The sequence below is a fragment of the Anser brachyrhynchus genome (assembly GCF_964034855.1).
Source record: "Anser brachyrhynchus genome assembly, chromosome: Z".
In the NCBI taxonomy this organism is placed as follows: domain Eukaryota; kingdom Metazoa; phylum Chordata; class Aves; order Anseriformes; family Anatidae; genus Anser; species Anser brachyrhynchus.
In genome coordinates this window covers 43,599,953-43,619,346 of record NC_137697.1, presented here as the reverse complement: position 1 = coordinate 43,619,346, position 19,394 = coordinate 43,599,953, and positions in this window count along the sequence as shown.

The window sequence follows — 19,394 nt, the reverse complement described above, 5'->3', positions numbered from 1 at the left end:
TAAAATATTAATGATAGTATTTTGTCAAAAATCCACCCATCTGAGATGACAGACCAAATCTAGGTTCAAGCAAGGCAAGAAGTTACCACAACACATCAAACTACTGAGAAGCACCAAATGGACCACCATCTATGTTGCTAGTGTCAGTAGCCTGGAAATGCAAACGGGCTGCTGATGGATGAGCTGCCAAGTGTGAAGAAGAGTGGTTAGTCCTGGTGCCGGAAGAATGTCTCCATCTCCTGAGAAGAGGAGACCCAGTTTGCAGATCTGTTCCTCTGCTTGTCAATCCCAGCACCTCTGTGGTGGGTGGCTGCAGAGGCACAGTTAGACCCTGGTGGGTTCCCAGCCCTACTGCAACCCAAGAAAACCTTGATCCTGTTCAGAGCAGGATGCACTGTCCAGCTGCTTCAGCTAGAAATTAGAAATAAAAGCACACAGTTTGTTTCATTATAACAATTCCTCAGTGCTAGCACACACTGAAGTGCAAAACAGATCGGAAGTTATTAGACTCATCATCCTACACTAAGCAAATCTTAAGTGTCACCTAACACCAACTGCTTGGAAGCCCAGGACTGAACAGGGATGCCTAGTTTATTTATTTACAAAATTCTTTATACACAGTGTGCCTGATCCTATTCTAACAGAGTTCAGTTTGTATTTTTCCATTAAGTTTAGCATGCACAAGAGAGGGTCACTGAAGAGGAAACAGCTTGAGATATGCAATGTTGGTTTAGCAAAGTTGTACATAGCTCCTGTTGTGTGAAGGAGTTACTGTTTGTTTTAAGTGCATTTGGCTGTTGTTTGGATTCCTACACAGGGATGTAGTGTTAAACACGCATTTCTTTTATCTCAGAGGATTTTCCTGAAAAAAGAAGGGAAGGGAAGAGGAAGGGAAGGGAAGGAGGGAAGGGAAGGGAAGGAAGGAAGGGAAGGGAAGGGAAGGGAAGGGAAGGGAAGGGAAGGGAAGGGAAGGGAAGGGAAGGGAAGGGAAGGGAGGAAGGGAAGGGAAGGGAAGGGAAGGGAAGGGAAGGGAGGAAGGGAAGGAAGGGAAGGGAAGGGAAGGAAGGGAAGGAAGGGAAGGGAAGGAAGGGAAGGGAAGGGAAGGGAAGGGAAGGGAAGGGAAGGGAAGGGAAGGGAAGGGAAGGGAAGGAAGGGAAGGGAGGAAGGGAAGGGAAGGGAGGAAGGGAAGGGAAGGGAAGGGAAGGGAAGGGAAGGGAAGGGAAGGGAAGGGAAGGGAAGGAAGGGAAGGGAAGGGAAGGGAAGGGAAGGGAAGGGAAGGGAAGGGAAGGGAAGGGAAGGGAAGGGAAGGGAAGGGAAGGGAAGGGAAGGGAAGGGAAGGGAAGGGAAGGGAAGGAAGGGAGGGAAGGAAGGAAGGGAAGGGAAGGGAAGGGAAGGAAAGGAAGGGAAGGGAAGGAGGGAAGGGAAGGAAGGGAAGGGAAGGGAAGGGAAGGGAAGGGAAGGGAGGGAAGGGAAGGGAAGGAAGGGAAGGGAAGGGAAGGGAAGGAAGGGAAGGGAAGGGAAGGGAAGGGAAGGGAAGGGAAGGGAAGGGAAGGGAAGGAAGGGAAGGGAAGGGAAGGAAGGGAAGGGAAGGGAAGGGAAGGAAGGGAAGGGAAGGGAAGGGAAGGGGAAGGGGAAGGGAAGGGAAGGGAAGGAAAGGGAAGGGAAGGGAAGGGAAGGGAAGGAAGGGAAGGGAAGGGAAGGGAAGGGAAGGGAAGGGAAGGGAAGGGAAGGGAAGGGAAGGGAAGGGAAGGGAAGGAAGGGAAGGGAAGGGAAGGGAAGGGAAGGAAGGGAAGGGAAGGGAAGGGAAGGGAAGGGAAGGGAAGGGAAGGAAGGGAAGGGAAGGAAGGGAAGGGAAGGGAAGGAGAAGGGAAGGAAAGGAAAGGAAAGGAAAGGAAAGGAAAGGAAAGGAAAGAAAGGAAAGGAAAGGAAAGGAAAGGAAAGGAAAGGAAAGGAAAGGAAAGGAAAGGAAAGGAAAGGAAAGGAAAGGAAAGGAAAGGAAAGGAAAGGAAAGGAAAGGAAAGGAGAAAAAAAAAGAAAATTTCAATAGTCAAGTGAGAGTCTTTGAAAAAACATTTCATTCCAAAACTGACATTTCTGCAGATATCTTACAGCATATTCCTGATTATTGAAGTAGGAAATGACAAATGACTAGCCATGCCTGTGCTAGATATAGATTTGCCTTTGACCTTGAGAACTTTTCCAGAGATATCAGGAAGGCAGGAATCTCTTGCATGTAGCACAGGGTAATGCACTACACAAAGAGGATGACTTGCCTACTCAAGTAAGGTCAAATGCTTCTTGCAGAAGTGTTATTATTTCTCCACATTAACATCTGCTACATGTATCTTGTAGTTTTAAAAATAGATTCTTCCCAGAAGTGACTGTAAATATTAACTACTCCAAACAATAATAGCTTGTAATGTCAGATTTAAGCATAGGCAAACCTGATTTAGATAGCCAAATAACTGCTGAAAGATACACCAGATCTCACTCCTTCTCTTGTGTTTGCTCAGTATAGCATTTTCTTTCTTCCTCCCTGGAAAAGGGAAAGTCTGGGGGAAAAAAAGGGAGCAGAAGGAATTCTATTCCTTGTGTGTCATCTTTACCCCCAAAATAGAAAATACCCAGGAAAAAGGAGCTATCCTGTCCACCCTGGCAGTCAGAGCTTCAAAGACATTTGGAGGTTTTCACCATCTTCTGGAACTTGCTGCTGGAGGAGCTTATGGAGATAGACAATATCAGTGCAGATGCCAGTAACATTTTGCCTAGTCTACTGGCATGCCTTAAAATGGGCGTCTCCAGCCAACTGTCTTGGCAAAAGTGTATGGTGGAGTAGGGAATCTAATGTGCTCTTGTCCCTTACAGTTTGGGGGACAGTGTTCAAGAAACTGTCAGGAAAGCTTCAGGAACATTTTGGGATTTCAAATTCCTTTTGACTTTCCTACAAACCTCACTGAGAATACTCATGTGTCCTTAGGCATATCACAGTGGACATGGTCATGGGCAGCCTGCTCTAGGTGGCCATACTTAATTACACAGGTGACCTCCAGAGGTCCCTTCCAACCTAAACCAATCCATGATTCTATGACATCTAAGCCCCATTACTAATAGCAGCATGATGATGTTAATACAGCAACATTTCGTCTATCCCTTTTGAAGTCCAGATCCAACTTCCTGAGACTCTGCAAGCACTGATACAAACTCCTGGTCAGCACAGTTCCTAATTAGTAAATTAGATTATCTTTTACCCTATGTTTTATAGGACAATTCTAAGGAGTACTAGGTTCTATAAAAGCTGATATTATCTGCCTAAGAGCTTCTTTCTGTATGGTGAACACTCAGCTCCTCTTACACACCACTGATTATTACATCACTGATTATTTCACCACTTGTCCTTTCTCAACAATTAGAGAAACAGTATGAGAAAAGGTACAAATATAAAAACTGGATCCATATGAATCTCATAGACCTCTGAGTTTGGTGACATTACGATCCATAAATTTGTTTCATTGACCCCTAGCAATATTTCTGCCTTGTCACACTTAGAAATCACTCATGACTTCAATTCAATTGATTCTTTTAAATTCAACTAATTCTACTGAAAGATGTGAGAACAGAATGCTTAGCTCCCTTCCCCTGACGTGCATAGGCAGCTGAATGAGCCAGGACAGAGTTGTTTTCTGATAAACTAAAATAAAGAAATTCAAATTCTAAAGTCATCTCTCAGGTTTCACAGCCACAACTTTCCTGTATTAAATATGATTGTATATTTCACAAACAAGAAAGATAGGTTCCCAACATTTCCAAGGAATCAATATACATTTCATCTGGATCCCAGAGAAACCAAACTGCACAAAATGCTTATTTAATCACTACAGAGTCTAATTTCAATGCACAGGAATTTTCCGGTTTTATCCATGTGTAGATGTCTTAGCTTCCAGGCCATTACACAGAGACTTGAGACATGTTATAGTCACAGATGTTTCCTGCACATTAGCACTGACATCTTCCAGTGAAAGGTGCCATATTAATAGGCAAGAAGATTTGATTTTGACAAGATGCCAAGAAGTCCAATTAGAGCTTTTGTGTCTGTGGATTGTCTCTTTCATTGTTGCTATATTTTCGCCCTTTTAAAACTGATAATTTTATTGTCTTTTACGATTATTATCTAAGCCTCCTGCTGTCTCCAAAACTACATGCTGTAAATTAGTAGTTTTAGCTCAGTAGGGTATTTCTAAATAAACAAAGGTATGCAAGGAAATGGAGATGACAGAGAGAGCTTTTGTTTGTGCTCTTAGATTAATGGAAATCTAGATAGGACTTCAGAGAGGAAGAAAACATCTCCAAGTTTTGGTCAGTGGATGGCCTCATTTAGAAGAATTGCATTATCTTGCTATCCAGCACCTATTATAATACCTGTATGTCTTAGCAAAAGAAATCTTGTGGTGTAATTGTGCTTAGAAGTGCTAAAGCACATGCTATGCACCACATAGTATACAGCAAAAAGATACAGTTTGTCCATGAGTTTTTCTACTGCCTCATAATGTTTACTTTCTCTCTCTACAAATACTTTGAGCAAGTATTTTTTCTTTTTCGTCATACTTCTAGTTCTTTTGGCTGTTGCCTCACTCTCTCCAAAAACCCATGGTACTTTAGACAGCCCTGGTAATCATAAACCATAAATCATCACAGTGATTTCTGAACATTGACCTTTACCTCCTCCATTTTGAATGAAAGAGCAACTGCCTCTCAGCAGCTGGAAAAGCTCTATCCAGCAGCAAGCAATGTTGGCTCAATCTCCTTCTTACTAAATTCCCTAGAAAGTTACTATTAACTTCAACAAGGCCAGCATCAATTCAGTACTACTGTAGTCATCACTACCAGTACTTCACATCATGCTTTCTTTCCCAGTAAACAGTCACCAAGATTCAATTTACATCTAAGAATTTCAATTTATTTCTACCACTTCTCACTTGATTTTGCACAATGAATATTAGACATTTGTAACAGTTGAAAATGACATTTAAATATATCAGGACACTGTCCCCCATAAATCCTCATAGAGAATCTATTCAAGCATGGTCTGGATGAGCAGACAGTAAGGTGGATAAACAACTGGCTGAAAGGCTGGACTCAAAGGGTAGTGGTCTGTGGCACAAGGTGTAATTCAAGGCCAGTACCAAGTGGAGTACCGCAGCAGTCAATACTGGGTCCAGTCTCGTTTAACAACTTCATTAACGATCTGGATGATGGGGTAGAGTGCACCCTCAGTAAATTCAGATGACACAAAACTGGGTGAGAGTGGCTGACTCACCAGAAGGCTGTGCTGCCATCCAGAGGGACCTTGACAGGCTGGAGAGGTAGGCCGACAAGAATCTTATAAAGTTCAGCAAGGAGAAGTGCAGAGTCCTGCTGCACCTGGAGAGGAATAACATCAGACAACACTCCATGCCGGCGGTCAGTCAGCTGAAAAGCTGCTCTGCAGAGAAGGACCTAGGGGTCCTGGTAGACGCCAAGTTGAGCCTGAGTCAGCAGTGTGTCCTTGCTGCTAAATAGGCTAATGGCATTTTTGGCTGCATTAAGGGAAAGTATCACCAGCAGGCCATGAGATGATCCTTCTGTTCTACCCAACACTGGTGAGACCACACCTGGAGTGCTGTGTCCAGTCGTGGGGCGCCCAGTACAATAGAGACCTAGACATACTGGAAAGAGTCCAATGTAGTCTCCTTCCTTGGAAATATTCAAAAGCCACCTCAACATGGTCCTAGGAAACCTGCTCTAGGTGTCTCTCCTTGAGTAGTGTTGTTGGATGAGCTCCAGAGGTCCCTTCAAAACTTATCTGTTCTGTGATACTGTGACTGTGATTCTGTAACTTGTTTGATCACTATATAGCAGGTATGATTCTATGATTCTATTCTACATAAAAACTGGTGCAGAAATATATATATATATATAAAAATAGGTTTAATATTGTCCACTAGGCAATTTAATGATAGCAGCTATAGGGACTTATTATGCATGTTAAATAACTTTTTGTTAAGCTACTAAATTGTAAGCATTCATACATAAAGGATGTTTGCATGGTCAGCAATTTAAAATAAAATGAACCTTTTTTTTATATATATCCACCGATGATATAGGATTGACTTATTTTTGGGTCATGAGGACTTCTGAGGATTTTTGACTTTTTTGGGTGATAAGGAGATCCAAACACAGAACATAGGTGAGCCACTTGAAGTATTTCTACACTGCACTGTATTTCTTTTATCTTAATTTAAGAATATTTCTTGTGTATGAAAAATTCTGCCAGATCTGAAGGGTGAATTTTCTGCATTTCCAGATAACAGAAACTGTCTGTGAAGAAGAAATTTGAGTTCCTCATTTTATCAGTATCCTTCCCCAGTGAGTTGCAGGGTCGACTGATGAATGACCAAGACTTTCAGGATCTGGAAAGATGAGTGATATTTTGTAATCCAGATTCCTCTGCAAATTCTGCCAAAAGTGAGACCCATTAATGTCTGGATATTTTGTGTTAGTGTCTGTAATGTAAACTTCTCTCTGCTGGTGAATTAGTTGAGATCATCAGATGATTTCTTATGACATATTATATAAACATACAATATGATAAGGTGCATGGACATATGATATGAGTCAGATATAAATGGTTTGTGGTCACTGAAAGGTTGAAAGGAATTTAAAAAGATAACTAAATTATTGCAGATTCCTGTCATCATCCAATCCCCAAACAAGTATCTGGCTGGCACACTTTTTTTTTTTTTTTACCTAAGCATCTTAAAAAGAAGTCTAATCCAAATCTTAACTGTTCTAATTTCATACTATAAAAACTATATCACTGGTCTTAACTATGGTGTATAAGATAGCTCATGATCACAAATCCATTCACATTTTGCAATTGAGTTATTAAATTATATTAATACTACGAAAAAATACATTAAAGCACCTATAAAATATCATCATTATTTTATACTAGTTCACAAAGCATCAGAAAACTTCCTCAGTAGCACACACTGTCATAAAATCTATCAGAATCTAGTCCAGAAGCACTTTGTTTGCAAAGATCTTAACCTGATAGAAATCTGTGGATTACTCTCAAAATAAAGTAGGGCAATAATGCAGTAGCCTTGCCCTTTATTTCAGGTATTTTCAGGTAAAGAAGATATAGCCAAGGATCACAGAAAAAGTCTAGTGTCCATTAGTTACGTGCCAGCAGTTGGATTGCACATAAAATGCCCATACTCTTGTGAAGTTGAAAGAAGTGTTGCTATATTTTATAAAGTGTGCCTCTTTCTGTCCTTCCCAGAGAGTACATTCCCTCCTTTAATGAAGTTGTATGGATGGAACAGACACAAGCCTGCTTCTAAAATGTCAAATCGAGCTTCCAGTTGGAGATTTCTGTTAACTCTTCAGAAGAATCCTATCATCCATAGTGAATCTGTGTGTATTTTGCTGCACTGTGTCAAGAGAAAATTACTGAGACCAAACAAGTTCTGATTAATGAACTATGGAAGACAAATTCAACAGTTTCAGTTATTTCATTAAAAAGAACACTTTTGCTTTCTCTTGCCTGCAGGCAGAGAGATGTGAAGTAGTAATCCCAGGAGTGCATTAAACCTTTATTTATGACATTTTAAAAAAATCTTCAGTGATTATATTGTCACACAAGGAAGTACACAATATTACAGATAATGACCCGTGTATCCATATCTCAATATATAGGGTAATCCAGCCCAAAGATGCCTAGGATATTCCTACTTTCCAGTTCAAAAGAGAAAAGGTTGCAATGTTATTTATTTTTTACCATACTTTTACATTTCTGCCTTCAGTATCCATAGACACCTCACCTGCACTCTTGCAGTTCTTCCTCATCATCTCCAAAGGTGGAAATAAAACCACAGTGAAATTGCCATCACTGATAAAAGACATGTAACAAAGACTGAAAAAATGGGACATAAATGAATGAGGAGCATGAGAGTCCTGCCAGGGAAGCAAGTGGTGGTGGCGCAGAAAACTTTGGCAAAGTGATCAAAAAGTGCCTGCTCTGCAGCCTGCTCTGGACATGACACAAGATTGCTCTTGCCTGAGCATTGGTCATGTCTATCACACTCGGATATCTCTCTCATAATTGTCTTACCAAATCTGTATTCTTTGAAGAGTTGTAACTATGGAGAACCACTGTCAGACATGTGGGTACTACAGACCAGACATAGTTATTGGCATAAGGCTGAGGGTCATTTTGCAGACAAATCAATCATAATAAAAGGCCTCTCTCACTCAGAGGTGTTTTTCTGGGCCAGGAAAAAAAAAAAAAAAAAAAGTACACTTTTCCCAGTTTTGCTTATGTGTCCTCTTTTAAAGAATACTATATCCAAAAAACAGCTTGTGGTTATAAATTGGTATGGCCCCATGGGCTACACTCATTCCCTTCAGCTGAAGCTCTAGCACTGGAAGAAAATTTACATTTGGATGTCTTGTTCACTCTGATTGTAGATGGTGTATTGACAGTGAAAGTTATGAAATGGCAGAAGAGTTTGCTAGGACTCAAGTGCTATATCAATGAAAATTAACAAATAATCTCACCTCCCTGTAATGTATGGTCAGTGAAGTTTTACGGCATGATTCTGCCCTGCTGTAATGAAAGTACTTGTAACTATTAATGTGAAGAGACACACCATTAGATGGTTTGCACAAAAAGGTGAAGGTGGTCAGAGGAAAGACTCTGAAGTCACTCATGAACACTGCATAACCTCTGGTGGAAAAGTATCAAATTAGACCACTGAATTGTTTGTGATATAATTAGGAGATATTTGTCAAGGATCTGTTTAGTTTATGTGGCAAGGATTTGGTAGCTGGGTGTGGGGATTAGATGTGGGTGTTCTGTAGAGGTGGCCTCCATTAGAAGAGCTCAGAAGCTGCCGCCTGTTAGATAAGAGCCAATTCCACTGGCCAAAGATAAGCCCATCAGCAATGCCGGTTGTGCCTTTGCATTTCTTAAATGCAGCTTTAACAAAGGAATATTGCTGCGCAACAGCAGCTGGGAGAGAGGAGTGAGAAATGAGAGAGCTATATCCCTGCAGACCCCCAGGTCTGTGCAGCAGGAGGGCAGGAGGTGCTCCAGGCACACAGCAGCAGTTCCCCTGTGGCCTGTGCAGGGAGAGGCCCCTGGTGGAGCAGATGGATGTGACCTCAAGGAGGCTGCAGCCTCCACAGGAGCAGACTCCAGACCAGAACTGCAGCCCATGGAGAGAAGCTTACAGTGGAGCATGAAGTCTGGTGGGAGCTGCTGCCCGTGACGACCCATGCTGGAGCAGTTCCTTCCTGAAGAGCTACACCTTATGATACAGACCATGCTGGAGCAGTTTTTGAAGAACTGCAGCCCGTGGTAAGGACCCACACTGGAGGAGTTTGTGAAGGACTGTTTCCCATAGGAGGACCCCCACACTAGAGCAGGGGAAGAGCAGAAAGGGCACACTCAAAAGACATATGGAGAAAGGTTCCATACCTATGGAGACAAGAACCTGTGTGGTGAAACATCTGTTTAGCATAATCCATGTAGCTTTACACATTGATAGCATTTTCTGTATTGAGAAAAATATTAAACCTTTGCAGGTCCTTTAAAAATATGTTAGTGCTGCTAGCATTATATCTGGGAATTAATCTGCCTTCAGAAGCACAGATTAATTTGCAGTGTTGCTTATTCTGGCTCAAACTGCAAGTGGCTTTTGCAGCAGTGCATTAATATTAGGTCATTACCACTCCTTACCTGTAGTTTAATTACCCATCTGTGGCAAAACTAAACAAAATACTGAACTCTTGTAACATCAGGGATACAGAAGAAAGTTACAATAGTTTACTCCAGAAGCCCCCATCACAACTGTACAAGTAAATTGAAAGTAATGGGGTTGTGTGTATACAACTTTGGAGAATTCTTCTTTCCTTCTGTGAGTTACATAAAGCAAATAGGTTGCCCAGAATTACTTCAGAACAAGCCTGTCCACACCTATACAACAAAATATAACCCACCGTTCAAGTATCTCTAGACAAGTAAACCATCCGGGAATGCAACCTTTTCTGTTGAGTCTTGAGTATAAAGGCTACCAAGGACAAAACATAATTTTAGATATAATCAATGTAAGTGATCATTTACAACAATGGACAATACAAAGTTAATAGTATTTCTTATTTTTTGACCTAGATTCCAAATCACAGAGCAATTCTACACAAGGTTATTTAGATATAGTAACATTTGCTCAAATCTGAAGTAAATGATTCTGTAGGTCACCTTGGAGACAGTAGCAGAATCATTTTAATTTGTAGAACGTAAAATGTAAATAGAGCATATAAGATCAAGTGATTGCAAGATATATGAAAAACGGGAGAAGGGAGTATGAATCCTGGATGATGGAACAAAATAGAATAATTAATGAAAAGGACTTAGATAATTGTAGCAATGGCAATAGCTCATTTTAATCCCGAGAATCAGGTCACAGTCCAAGTTTGTCCAAGGACAAACATCTTTATGTTCTGAACAGCCCAAAACTTATGCCGGAACTATATATTGACCAGGTTATTTTTCCCATAGCTGGCAATATTCAACATTAGTTCAGCTATATAGTTGCAGTGTGATAAGGCAGAATATGTGTAAGGCAGGTATGTCTGGGTATTAAAATGCACAGGTAACAGACTAAGTACTTGCTTACTTGTCACAAACCAACTGTTTACTCTGCTGCCGTACTGATTGTGAAGACATAGTAAACTTACCTGAACACCACATTAAAACTGAGGTAATAAATCCAAAGAGCAATACTGATACTACTTGAGGTTTGGTTTTTTTTTTGACTCTAAGTTTAGATGGTTTGCAAGATCAGATATGATTAAGCAATACGTGATGCACACTGTCATAGTTTCAGACAACAAATTACTGCATGAGGTGAAGCACGGTGATATCAAGAAGGGAAGACTGTAGTTTCCCAAGAAGATTACTGACTGGAAATGTCAGCTGCCAGAGCAAAACTTTGGAGAAGAGAACATACGGAAAAATGCTAGCATTGATTAGACAAATAATTACACACATTGATGGGCCCTCTTCTTCTAGTACCATAATTCTGTCATCCATGAAGCAAATGCCTTACGAGCTTAACAGAAAATTCATTAAAATCAATAAGAAAAAAAAAAAAAAAAGTCAGATCAGCTTTGAACTACTACCTGATTTTTTGCTTTGATTTTGATGTGTAAAATCTGGTCACATGTTTTGCATGGACAAGGCCAGAGGGAAACCAACACAGGGGACATAAGGCTCATGCCTCAGGACAGGCTGCAGCAATGGAAGCCACCACTAACCTCCTGCATGGCTGTAGTGCACAGTCAAATGCAGAAGCTGGCACCCAGATCTTCAATAGTAGTGTCTCCTTGGTTTTGTACAAAGTGGAAGAGAAAGGAGATGGTGGATACTGATAAGAAAAGAACATGTCTTGTTTAGACTGCACCAGAAGGAATGAAGACAACTCTGGAAGCAGACCCACTTGCCACTGTGTTCTGATTTTTAGAATATTTCTTTTCCACTTAGGCTCATTGCTGTTGTGCAGTCACAGTGCCATTTACGAGGCTCTACCTTGTACAAGATCAGCCTAGAGTTTTGTATTGAAATAACTGGGAAATGGCAGGCTGCCCAGAGAGGTGGTGGAGTCTTCCTCTTTAGTGATCTTCAAATGATGACCACCAGAGGTTCCTTCCAACTTTAACCATCCCATATTTTGTGATTCTGTGGAAAACCTAATCCCTGAACTCCATCATTTTTTTCCTCTTTTGTTCCTCCAAAGCAGTTAGGCTTATGAATAATTTTGCATGAGTCATTTTTTTTAAGTTAAAGATGCATCCAGTGAGCAAATGCCTATAAGCAGAAAGCAGTGTTTAACTCTTAAAGAGACACTGAAAAGGATAAATTAGACTGGACTAGGCCAGACCAACGCATATGAAATATAGATAACAAGAATATTTACTTCTTCAAGGTTTTGGTGATAGCAGAAACCAGAAGTCTCTAGATGGTCTCAGAAAATTGTTAATTTCCTGCTTCTAGCCCCTGTAGCCCCTCCCATCCCCAGGAAACATAAAAATAAATTTGGCTCAGAAGCACTTGCTGTTAATGCACTTATAGTCCTTAACTGCCAAAATCCATGCACTTAACATGCAGGATCATCTCAGATAAAATCTCTCTCCATTACAATATGGACAGACATAAATGAAATACATTTTCAACCTCAACATAAAGCATATGCATAACAGGGGAGGGTTGTTTGTTTGTTTGTTTTCTCTAAATTAAAAATAAATAAATAAAAATGAAAATGTAGCAAGTCAAATAAAGCATATTATCCACTTCAGAATTTAAATTTCTATTTCACATTTCATCTGGAAGCTTTTGTTTGTTTATTTGTTTTAGTGCAGTCAATGTGTTTGTGTTTTTTTTTAGCAAACTCCATTGTTTTGATATAAATACTTTAAAAAGACTTTAAAAGTCTTTCAAAAGTTGGCAAAAATAATTCAGTAAAATCAGATGAATTCTTGGAATGTTATGATATTTTCATATTTATCTTGTTGGTGTAGTTCAGATGAGACACTTGCTTCAGTATATGTATATTATATAATACCACAATGCCTACATTCATCTTCTTGTTTTCACCCACTACATGCACACAATACCCACTACCTTTCACAACTACCAGCACAGCTGCAGAAGTCCCCCATCAACAAATATAAAGCAAAAATATTTTACTGAGAGACATGCATTTAAAGAAAAAAATGTAGTACATTATTATTACATCCAAATCCCCACCCTGAATTTGGAGATAAGACTGTGATTGTGAGAAAAGAGAGACTGCCTTGTGTTGGATATGTAATTCAACTACGAAGAAAATAATTGTTTGTGAGATGTGTTTGTATATCCATTTCTTTGCTGGGCAATGTACAAACAAAGTGTTTCATCAGAAGTAGTTCAGCATGGTATTGAAGCTTCTAGCAGAGAGACAGAAACTGTTTTTAAGGCAGTTTCTTACATGGAAGGCACCCCGCTTACCTTTCTTGGCATAAATACAGAATGGAAGTTTTTAATGAACTATAGCGGATTATCAACTTATGTCAGTGGCATCTACCTTAGTATATGACTATTCGGTCACAAGAAAGAGGAGGAATTGTTTTGCTGAAGCACAAGCCAGCAAAAGCTAGTTGTTGCACAAAAATAACATCAGTACAGTCACAGCAGTATCATTACCTGGTCAAGAGAATACAAAATCACCAAAATAGACTGGACAAATTGACAGGGTTAAGTCATGGGCAGTGAAAAGCTTTTAGAAAAAAGATACATGGGGGGTTGGGAGTTGCTTGTTTAGATGGTTTGGTTGGTTGGTTGGTCTGAGCAGATGAAATGAAGGGAAGGTGTTAATTTCTTTCAAATAACATTTTTCTTCTCTGTAGTTATTTAATTTCTTGTTTCTATCTGATGGTTACTTTCAGACTCCAAGTCCTTTAGATATAATATGTGGACTTGTGCAGAAATTCAGGAAATAGCTGATGCTATCTGAACTCTTTTTTTATCAAGTGTGTAAGCTCCATTTCAAATTTCAATATACTTCATTTTGTTCCACCAGTATTTCCACAACCCAACAGTGATGGTCTCAAAATATTGAGATATGGCTCACAGAACGAGGTATTTCCTTCTCTGAACAATGTTGAATCACTTAAAAAAAAAAAAAAAGCTTTTTTATTTACTTTCACCCAAACTTCAAGGGGCATAGTAGAGCATCCAGAAATACAAATTGAATTCAAGATATAAATCCATCAAATAGGCAAATTATTCTCTTTTAGAACATGAAAGCTGTGGAGAAAATTAAATTATATCTGTATGCACACAAAAATTGTTGATTAAGATCAAGATTACAAACCAACAACTGGAAGACAGTGATCCAAAATTTAACCTCAAATACTTCTGTAAGTATTTGATAACTTGGATTGGATATCAATCCACATGATAATCTGTGTTCTGTATGCATTATAGCAGTAATGGTTTTGAAGTCTGCAAAAGTAGCAAGTCTTCAAGTAGCCTCACTTATGTAGAAATATATAAGCACAATGAAGTAGTATGTGACTATACAGAGTTCAGAAGTTCAGATCTGTAGAGAACTACATTACATCAAAGAGCTTAAAAAAAAAAATGTTTGGAGATGCAGAGGTTCAACAGTATCACCAAACTGTACAGACATCCAGCCAAAGTTTTGGAGACTGCTGAGCCAGTGATGAACTAAAAAGGCTTTCTACACTTTGTCTGAAATTCCAGGTTCTGCAATTTATTTTGAGTCATAAAAATAAAATAAAATAATGCTTTTTAAGGCATTAAACATAGAAGGCTTATTCCAGATGGAATATCTGAAGAAACAGAGTAATAGGTCAATCAGACTTTAGGATATAAGGTAAGAAGAAAAAACATTCACCCTAGCAGTTTGTTATTGACTTTATAAATTGAATTTTTTACACTTTGATCTGGAAGCAAATGGGTCCACAGACAGACTTACATCAAAGTAGATTTATTTGCCATAATTCAGTTTTTCTCATTTCAGCCCATTTTGGTGTTCAGACCATATTCTTCTTTAGGTAGTCAGTTTAGCTAAAATGAAACCAACCAGTAGCTTTGAAAAACAGCTGAGAGTATTTACACAGGCTTGCTGTTTTCTCTACTTTAATTCAAGATCACCCACCTAATGAAATCAGATTAAGTGTGTGCACCTTACACTGACTTCTCTCTTGCTCTTTTGCTTTGTTTTTAGTGAAGCAGCATGCCATCTCCTGCTTGGATTGGGTATTTGTCTGAAATAATGAAAACAGATTTTCACAAGAAAAAAATACACTTAGAGTCCTAAACATATTCTATTGACCTGAAGATATATTTTTTCCAAGAATTAAAATCAAGGAAGAACTCCATTTCCCACATTCTGGATGGTGGACAGACCACGTACTGCCAAGGAGCATTAGCAGCATTTTCAAGTGAGCCTTTCCAACTGTTGGACTTTTCAGTTGACAAAGAAGCTGTTGTCTGTTATGGGTTTAAGGCTTCTGGATTGAAACCATAAATATAAAGAGATTTAATTATAGTACTTGATGACTGAGCAGAGGCCTCACCCACTTCACTTTCCTCTACCACAGTAACTCCAGGCAGTAAAGATACCCTGTCAGCATTTTGGGGAAGCAGTGAGGAGCTCAGTGAAGCTAGTTAGAGCTAAGGCCAAATTTGGAAAATTGAGAGACAACTACAGCATGAAGCTGCAGCAGTGGGGTTGCCTTAATATGCTCCTGTTGCCTGTGTCTGGTGAACTGAGAAAATACTTAATCCAGGTGCCTTTCTTGTGGCAGAGATCCCTGTACAGTACTGAAAAAAAAAAAAAAAAAACTTCAGTAATTATTTTCTAGTGAAATACCTGTTTAACTTAAAGGAAAATCTTTTGGGGCATAATCAAAGTAGGGTGAGAAATCTGGGAAAATCTGACTAGAATAAGAGGGATCTCTTAAGAACACTGGTGCTTGTCCCAGCACCAGACTCAGGGAGGTGTTGAGCACAGTAGTTCCTACAGGCTTCAACATTTTGTTCAAGAATGCAAAGTTAACATTAGGATTTGGGTTGGACATAAATGTCCTCACTAACTATTGCTCACATTTGATAGCTCTTTTCCATCGCTATTTCATTTCTGTAGGATTCTGAAATGTAGAGGGAAAAGTCCGACGTATATCACAACAGAGAATTAAAAGAAACAAGGGCATGGTAACTGAATACTGTACATTTAATGCTTTCATTTTCCAATACTATATATCATTTCAAGCTCCCAACCAAAGCCATAGAATAATAAAATAAATTATAATAGACTGTTTGGTAGCACAGGGACCAGAACATAAAATAACTGGAGCAGCAAAGTAGGGTATGAAATTCCAAAACACATTTACCTTCCCTCTTCAGTGGGTATACATAAAATGTGCTTGTGATGTTTAACATCATTATTACCAGAGAGGGTTCAAACATTTGAGTATTCCTTTCTTCTTGTTCTTCTACAATAAAAGAATAAAGCTCTGGGAAAAATAAAAAGGAAAAGAAAAACCTACTTTTCAATCTGTTCTTGGGATTTGTCTTCCCCTTCTAATTATTCTCTTAACCTTTGCAGAACTTAGCTCTGTCCTCAAACTGCAGGAACTATTCAGTCTGTACAAATTACAGGCAATAAGGGCCTGATCTTCCCTGTAATCACACAACTTCACTGATGCCGTGTCTCCCACTCAGCAAAGTACTGAAACACATGCCTAATGTTACCCATGTAAGTATCTCTGTTTTGGCATACTTGCATACATTGGGATAGGACACCTGCTTATTATCCGGAGCAATTTAGGAGGGTTTATCCAGAATAAAATCCAAGAGCCATGTACAAACAAGTGCAGTTTTCATACCAGTAGGCCCGTTATTCAGGAATACACAAAAGGCAGCAGAAGGAGGAGCTTTACTCAACTGATTCTGTGACTGCGGGCAGGAAAAATTGTTTGAATATTTTACAGTGAAAGACTAGATACCAGATTAGATTTTATCAGTGACTTTTTGGGTAAAACAGTACAAAAAGTAGATCTCACTGTATGTTAGATGTGCAGTAAAATGAAGACTACCCTAGGTCTCACAATATAGAATTTTAAGGAACTCATTTTCAGTGTTTTGGAGAAAGATTTTAAAGTCATTCTGTTAAGAATTTTGCTAAGCCATCATATTTCTAGTACTGCTGTTCTCTCCATCTTTACTGAGATATATTTTCATGAAAGGAAAATGAAAACACAGGTGACATTATAGTGGGAGTCTGCTACAGGCCACCCAACCAGGAAGAACAAGCAGATGGATAGATGTCCCTCTGTAGACAGATAGACAATAAATAGATAGATAGATATATTAGATAGATTGATTAGATAGATAGATTAGATAGGTAGGTAGGTAGGTAGGTAGGTAGGTAGATAGATAGATAGATAGATAGATAGATAGATAGATAGATAGATAGCCTCACATTCACAAGCCCTGGTCCCTGTGAGGGATTTCAACCACCCTGACATCTGTTGGAGGGACAGCACAGCAGGACACAGGCAATCCAGGAGGTTCCTGGGATGCACTGATAACACCTTCCTTTTCCAAGTAATAGAGGAGCTAGAGGTGCTGTGCCGGATCTCATTCTCACCAACAAGGAGGGGCTGGTGGAGAATGTGAAGTTCAAGGGAAGCCTTGGCTGCCATGACCATGAAATGGTGCAGTTTAGGATCCTAAGGGCAGTGAGGAGGGAGCACAGAAAGCTCACTACCCTGGACTTCAGGAGAGAAGACTTTGGCCTCTTCAAGGATCTGTCTGGTAATGTTCTGTGGGACAAAGCCCTGGAGGAAAGAGGAGCCCAGGAAAGCTGGTTAATATTCAAGGATAACCTCCTTCAGACTCAGGACCAATGCATCCCAGTGAGGAAGAAGGTGGGCAAAAACAACAGGAGGCCTGCATGGATGAACAAGGAGTTCCTGGCCAAACTCAGACAGAAGAAAGTAGGTCTACAGATGGTGGAAGCAAGGACAGACAGCCTGTGAGGAATACAGAGAAATTGTCCTAGCAGCCAGGGATCAGGTTAGGAAAACTACAGACCTGATAGAATCAAATGTGGTTGTAGAGGTTAGGGGCAAGAAAGACTTCTATAGGTACGTTGGTGACAAAAAGAAGACTAGGGAAATTGTGGGCCCTCTCCAGAAGGAAATTTGAGGCAAATTTCCTGGTTAACCAGGATATGGAGAAGGCTGAGGTACTCAATGACTTTTTTGCCTCAGTCTTCACCAGCAAGTGCTCCAGCCAAATAGCCCAAGCCCCAGAAGGCAAAGGCAGGGACTAGGAAAATAAAGAACGGCCCACCGTAGAAGATAAGGTGTGAGACCATCTAAAGAACGTGAAGGTACAGAAGTCCATGGGACCTGATGAGATGCATCCGTAGGTCCTCAGGGAACTGGCAGATATATTTGCTAAGCCACTATCTGTCATACTTGAAGAATGGTGGCATTCAGATGAAGTTTCCACTGACTGGAAGAGGGGAAACATAACCCCCACTTTTAAAAAGCGAAACTAGAAAGACCCAGGCCTGACAGGCCAGTCAGTCTAGGATTCAATGATTCCTTGATTGATTCTATGAAAACAGTAGAACACTTTTAACAGTTCCTCAGCTACTCAGGACTATGTCAATAACCTGCTGTCCTGGGCCACTGTAAGCTTAAGGAACCTCCAGTAAAGTTCTTAGTGGTACAATGGTGTGTTTGGTAACGTAAGTACTGCTGGGTGATCTGACCATGCAACCCAAGCAGAATTACTACTGTTGTTGGGTCTCCGTCCTTGCTAGTCATTGAGGTTTACTGATGGATTTCCAGTGTAAGAATATTTCTCAGCTGAGTGCTTTACCATGACTTAAATATATTGCCTAGTAATAGCTAGATAACTCTATGTAAGTATGTTTTTGGAAGCTTCACAAGTAGAAATTGGTACTAGATAAACTACAAGAGACAGGCACAATGTCATTTTAAAGTAAAAGAGAAACTTTTTTTTTTTTCTGTTTGATTCATCATCCAGTACTTTTATCTGGATTTGTTTTTACATCAGAAATGTAAACACTTATTACTTCAATAAGAAAAAAAAAAATCTTATTTTTGTACACTAATGATTTCCAGGCAAATTAAATATTAAAAGCAAAGTCTGAGAAGTGTAGCTTAAAATATCTGAAGCTAAAATTCAGAAACTGTCTTAGTTGTGATCAGTGTGTGTGTGTGCTACTATCACAAATGATCCAGGCTCATTTAAGAATGAGTAAAATAATAAGAACTAGGAAAGGGCTGGAGAATGATTTGTCAGTGATGATAAAATCAGAAGGATGTGTCTTCCTTTATCTTTCATGAAGGGAAATAATTAAAAATGGCAAGAACTGACCTCCAGCTTTTGGTCCAAATCTAAGAATCAGTCTCAAAATTTCAGCACAAGGAAATGCAATTATAAAGAGCCTTACCAGATGCTACAGAGCTTCTTGCAGAGTTCTGCACACTCCCCAGGCAGAGGAAAAATTCACATCAGAAGAAAATGAGATGAGAGATGGAGAGAAACTAAGAGCATGTCTCAGAAGATGGGTCCCTGTGGGCTGCTGTGCATATGTAGGGCAGTAGATAAAAAACATGGTAATTTTGATCTCTTCTCTTTCTCAGAATCATTTATTTGTTTACTGATTTTAATTTTTTGCTCCTAATTCATGTGAAATTTCAGTAGCAGGACTGGTTTTAAATTCTTTTTAGAAAGAGCCTTGAAA